This window comes from Stegostoma tigrinum, chromosome 3, assembly GCF_030684315.1.
Source record: "Stegostoma tigrinum isolate sSteTig4 chromosome 3, sSteTig4.hap1, whole genome shotgun sequence".
In the NCBI taxonomy this organism is placed as follows: Eukaryota; Metazoa; Chordata; class Chondrichthyes; order Orectolobiformes; family Stegostomatidae; genus Stegostoma; species Stegostoma tigrinum.
Window position 1 is genome coordinate 18,131,038 of NC_081356.1, and position 6,247 is coordinate 18,137,284.

General features: G+C 40.0%; 1 pseudogene; it reads right to left on the reverse strand.

The window, feature by feature from the left end:
• Positions 1 to 4,708: 4,708 nt before the first annotated feature.
• LOC132207333 (large ribosomal subunit protein uL13-like) lies at positions 4,709 to 5,267 on the reverse strand (annotated as a pseudogene).
• Positions 5,268 to 6,247: the final 980 nt, after the last annotated feature.

Consider the following 6,247-nt stretch of genomic DNA (forward strand, 5'->3'; position numbering starts at 1 on the left):
GTTGTTTATAAGTTGGTGTGTCTCCTCTAGTTTAGCCTGTTTGATGATGATGGAAGTGTTGTCCACGTATCCGGTCCATAGTTTAAGTTGAATCTGTGGAAGGTTTATGCTTTCAAGTCTCTGCTTCGCTGCTTCTGCTATTAGTCCAGAGATAGGTGGCCCCATGGGTGTCCCATTGATTTGTTCGTACATTGGGCCATTAAAGGTTACGTGGATTGTGAGGCATAGGTCCCGTAACTTCAGCGTGTTGTCTGTGGAGATGGTATCATTCAGGTCTTCTTTCAGAAGTGTTGCTAGTATTTCTGATGTCAAGCACTGTCTTGAATATGGAATATAGCCATTTTTACTCCCTTCCTCTGGAGCTTAGCTTTTTCTCCCTGCATCCAAATAAAGGTTGTATTTTTTCCTGCAGTTGAGTAATCTTGGCATAACCCAAGCTGAGCATCTGTGAATAGATTACTGGAAAATAAGTGCCGCTTGAAAATATTATTGGTCTGAAGACATTAGAATTTCTAGTGACTGACGTGAGGGCTCAAACCTCAATATTTCAAGTTGTAAGACTTTTTTACTGTAACAAACAAATGAATGCAAACAATATTCTGTCAACAATTCAGGCCCAAACCCATAGAAAGATTTTCCTCCCTTTTGTCATTCATGAGATGGGAATGTGGCTGACTAGAAAAGAATTTATTAATCACCTTGAATGAGCAAGGAGCAGTTAAGAGTCTGCTGTTTAACCTTTACATTTATCAATCAAAACAACAAAAAATTTCTACCTTAGTTACACTTTCAGTTCCTTAAGGATCCACTCCATTCTTCCAGAACTAGCTATTCAAAGCTATTTCCTGCATTAAATGTCTTTTTCCTTTCTCTGCCAGGTAACTTTTATTCCTGAGACTGACTTCCACAGCAAAACTTACGCTGGAGATTACCTCCTCTAGCAAAAACTTATCACCATAGTAACAAAGGTTATTTAGGTCTTCTATCCAGGAAGACATGTTAATTAGCTATTCTCCAACTCTATTCTAGAATTAGAATGACAGCCACGATACTGTCAGGGCCCAAAGCCTTTGCTGTATTGTGTACACAGAATGAAATATTGAAGGTGACAGGATAGCTTGAGACAGTAGTAAATAAGACATCCTGGGCTTTATTGATAAGGGCACAGAATATAAGGGCAAAGAGCTGATGCTGAACATGTATATAAGACACCTGCCATAACTCAACTGGAGTATGTGCCACACCAGAGGAAGGATGTGACTGTACTGGAAAGAATGCAATTGAGATTTACATGAATGGTTCCAGGATTGAGAAATGTCAGTTCGATGATGAATGAAGAAGTTCGGACTGTTCTCCTAAGAGAGAAGAATGCAAACTTGAGATCTGATAGAAATTTTCAAAATCATGAAGGGGCTGGATGGAGTAGGTGGAAAGAAACTGTTCTCACTCATAAAAGAATCACAAGCTGGAGGGTACAGATTTAAAGCAATTGCTAAAAAAAACAAATATTTTTCACACTGTGGCTAGTTTGGTTCAAGAATGCATAAGATGTTTGGTGGGGGCACATGTAATTGAGGCATTCAAGAGAATTTTGGATAATAATTTAAATAGGAACAATGTACACACATATGGGGACAAGACAGGAGAGTGGCACTAAGTCATGATGCTCACTTGGAAAGTTGGTGAAAGCATGATAAGTTGTACCACCTTTGTGATTCTGTGATCTAATTTTTTGAAAATTGTCATTTGTGATGCTGGGAACCTCAAGAGGATGCCAAGATGAGCCATCACTCATCATTTCTGGCTAAAGATCTTTGATTTTGTTTTAGAGTCATGGAGTCATAGAGATCCACAGCGTGAGAAAAGACCCTTCAGCCCATTAAGTCTACACCAGTCAAAAACAAACACGCAATTACTCTCACCCAATTTTCCAGCACTTGGCTGATAACTTTGTATGCCTTAACATTGCAAATGCACATCTAGATATTTGTCTTTTGCATTCACATGTATTTTGAGGATAGGGTGGAAAGCCCACCTAAAGCTAATTAATTGATTGATTGAGGATGAGGATCCTTCTATTAATGTTTAGTTGTGCACCATCATTTTTCATCGGCTGCGGCAGGACTGTGGATTTTTTCTTGTTGATTGTGGAATTGCTTAGCTCTGAATGTGATGCTGCTTCTTCTGTCTCACGTGCACAAAATCCTATGGGTTTGGCACTCTCCTTAAATGTTACCCTATTTTTAATCTTATTTTAGAAAACCCTTCAGAAAGAAAAACCCTCAATTCTTCTGAAAAGAAGAACAGAAGGAGAAAGTGGAAATAGTCCCTCTCAAGAAGTAGCTGGGGAATGGCAGGTAACGAGGCAGGTTGGCATTGAGGAGATGCCCTTTTCTTTCTTGCAATCTCAGAGGTTAAGTTCTGGATGGAAAAGTCAGCCTTGGTTAAAGACCCTGCTATAAATTCAGGACCTTTAGTGGTCAATAATTGCATGACAAACCACACTTGTGCTAACAATCATCAAATGCATCATTGTCTTATGTTACCTGATAGTCTCAATCTGGCACCCCTTGACACACAGCCATCATGAATCCTTGGAGGTTGCTGATGAATAACTGAGAATCCTGGCAGCTACTGTGATTGTAATAGAAGAATTGGAAGTTTTGTTTTGGTTCACTTGCCGGATTCATAGAAAAGAAACATATCTATTGTGCAACAAGTGTGTTGTGCAAATCGAGCAAAACCATATTTGTTTGATAAGTAGTGCTGTAATGTTCAGTGTCATATTAAATGTTTCCTAAATAACAAATCAACCTTGATATCTGCACATCAGTCCTGATTAGTGCACTGTCTGCAATGTCAGGATGGCAGTAGTCCACGAGAATAGAATTATGAAAGAAACATGATACAGATATTACATCTGGTTATGACAGTAATTTATGAGTCTGGCACCACTATGTCTGAACAGTGTGACTTTGTAAAGGCAGCGAAAAGCTGTTATGGGTGATTACATGAGAGAATTTTGTACATCAAGGATGAAATGAAAACAACAACAAGATGAAGAGATCAAATGTAACATTCCGAAAGAAGTATAAACACACAGTTGGCCTTCTGTTGTTCCATTGCCCTGGTATATTAAACTTACAGAGGCAGGAAATAAATTCATAACTTGGCCATAATCCACACAAAAATACAAGAAGCAGGAAAGGAGATAGATAATTTGTTTCTTCCATCCTGGAAGGACATTTAATAAGATCCTCAACTGTTTCCTTCTGCATATTTATCATATCCATTAATTTCCTTGGCATTCAAAATCTATTAATCTCACTCCTGACTGTACATATCAGGTGAGTATCCATAGCTCTCTGGGAGAGAGAATTCCAAAGATTCACAGCCCTTTCAGCCCATAATCTTTTCATTCATCTCAGTTCTGAACAATTGGAGCCATAACTTAATACTATGCCTGTGTTCTAGACTCCCGCGTTGGAGGAAACATTTCCCTAGCAGCTAAACTGTCAGACACTGAAGAATTTACGATGTATCAATGACGTTAGAATCAATGAATCCTTACAGAACAGACAGAGGCCACTTGGCCATTCAGGTCTGCACTGACCCTTCTTCTCTATTTCCTAGTGGGCTTTGAGGCCTAGTCTCAACAATGAGTAACAAAACCCACGGACAACAGGAGCCAATGATAGTAGCCAGTCTTCAGAGTTTGTAGGCAGTAGAAACCAGAGGAAGGTCTCCTTTCGGCTTCAAGGGTCCTGTGTAAACACAATCCAAAATAACAGTTGCCATCTCTCATTTCTGGAGCATTTCGCTTCGTGAAGCTCTTTTTTGCTTTGGGAACCCACACCCAAATCCTCCAAATAATTAATCAACCAAACAAATTACAAGCACCAGGGGTCAGAGGACAACTACAGAAAACAAAATGATGTAGGAAGCAAGGAAAGGAGGTAAACTAAATTGGAATTGCTGGGGAAAATAATGGACTCCAGGCCCTGTGGTTCTAATCTCTCTCTAATGTTATGCAGAAGCTTTTAAATTTTTCAAATGAAACTGTTCAGCAATGCTATTATACACCTCTGCAATATAGAGTTATAGATCTCTACTGCATGGAAACAGACCCTTTGGCCCAACTCATCCATGTCAACAGTGTTTCCTAAATTAATCTAGTCCCATTTGACAGAATTCGGCCCGTATTCTCCGAACCCTTCCTGTTCATATAGCCAAACAGGTGCCTTTTAAATGTTGTAATTGCATCAGAATCTTCCTCTGGCAACTCATTCCATACACACACACAGCACCCTCTATGTGAAAAAGTTACCTGTTAGATCCCTTTCAAATGCTTCCCTTCTGATTTATGCCCTCTCGTTTTAGAGTTGTCTACCCTGGGGAAAAGACCTTGGCTATTCACCCTATCTATGCCCCTCATGATTTTATAAACTTCTGTAAGGCCACCCCTCAGCCTCTGATGATCCGGGGAAAACAATCTCACCCTATTCATCCTCTACCTATAGCTCAAACTTTTCAACCTGGAAACATCCTTGTAAATCTTTTCTGAACCCTCACAAGTTTCACAACATCCTTCCTGTGTAGGACTTGAAGTCAGGCTTCCAAGCTCAGAGGCTGGGACACATTCACTGTGCCACAAGATCCCCCATCAAAACTTAATACAGCTTTTCTTGTCAATGCCTGAATAAATGTACTAAACAGGAGCCCCATATAGTTTCAGCACTGCTGTGTTCTTGGCTACTTCAACATTTTGCTTAGCTTTGCTTCAGCTTTTAACTTCTTATTTTTGTCAAGGTGAAGTTTGGTTCTTGCTTTGTACTTCATTTCAAGACTGGCTATAACATCCCAGTGTTTCTCAACATCTTCATGATCAAGGCAACCAGGGACAGCAAACATGGCATGCTGGCATGAAACATATATCTTCAGGGCTATTGGTACAACCAGATGTTTCTGCTGGGCAATCAGAAGAGGGAACCCATTGTTGACCTTCAGTCTGTCCAAGGTACATTGATCTTGTGGAGCAACGTGCCCTTTACAGCGCTGCAGAAGATGTGGCCTGACGCTCCAAAGGGGTACGGCCCACAAGATGAGTCTTGCGCAAAGAAGCATAGATGCTTGAGTTTATTCCGGTAAAAGTTGCCAGAGATGTTAATTCCTTCACACCTCAGCACCACCAATTTATGGCCTAGTAAGATATGTTTGACCACAGTGGCAGTCAGACAGACAAAGAGATGACCTTAGCCATTGACAAACAGGTATAAAGATGAAACAGATGGAAATATTTATTCATATGCTGTAAGCTTTGCTGGCTAATGCCAGTATTTGTTACCCATCCTCAACTGCCCCTTGGATTGTGCGGCTTGTTGGGGCCATTTCAGCGCTGACCATATTGCTATCACCCCCAATCCTGCATTTTCCTATTACTTAGAAATCTATTAAAGTACAACCCCTCACAAAATTTCAATTCTATTCTTGCACAGGCATTTGTGACATGTCCCTTTGTACTTTGAATGTCATTAATCAAAGAGTCTTCCATTCATTGTATCACTGCAGAACTCCTAAAATGAACTGTGCAAGTGATTAGAATGCTTGTTTTACTAAAAGCCTTTATCAAAATAGAGAGTCAATCCCACAAAATCGAGCATTGCTCAAAATCAAAAATCTATCATGCGTGTGATTGGTGTACAATCAAACAGTTTAAGTGTGAGCACGGAATTTGGAATTTCTAGATTGAATTTCTTTAATATTTTATATAATCTCTCAAATCCATGCTATAAATAAAGTCACCATAGTCCAATCAGATCATAGGGCTACTCTGTTATTGGAGAGGTGACTGGCGATTGTTTAACCTGAGGGTCACCATGCCTCAGGCAAAAGGAGAGGTTGAGAAGGGGGTTAATTTATTGTAACCTCAGCCAGTTCGGGAATTGAATCCACACTGTTGCCATCATTCTACATCATAACCCCTTGTCCATGATATATTCTTCGATCTTAAATTTATCAAATATTGAACGCATCCAATAAGTGATAGCAAGAACTGCAGATGCCGGAGTCAGAGATAACACAGGGTGGAGCTGGAAGAACACAGCAGGTCAGGCAGCATCAGAGGAGTAGGAGAGTTGATGTTTCAGGTTGAGACCCTTCTTCTTGGCCTTTTGGCTAAGATCAAGTATTGTCTCTGCTCCTATCCACTTTAATATCCAATATGTCATCCTTTTTGTAAACATGTTCC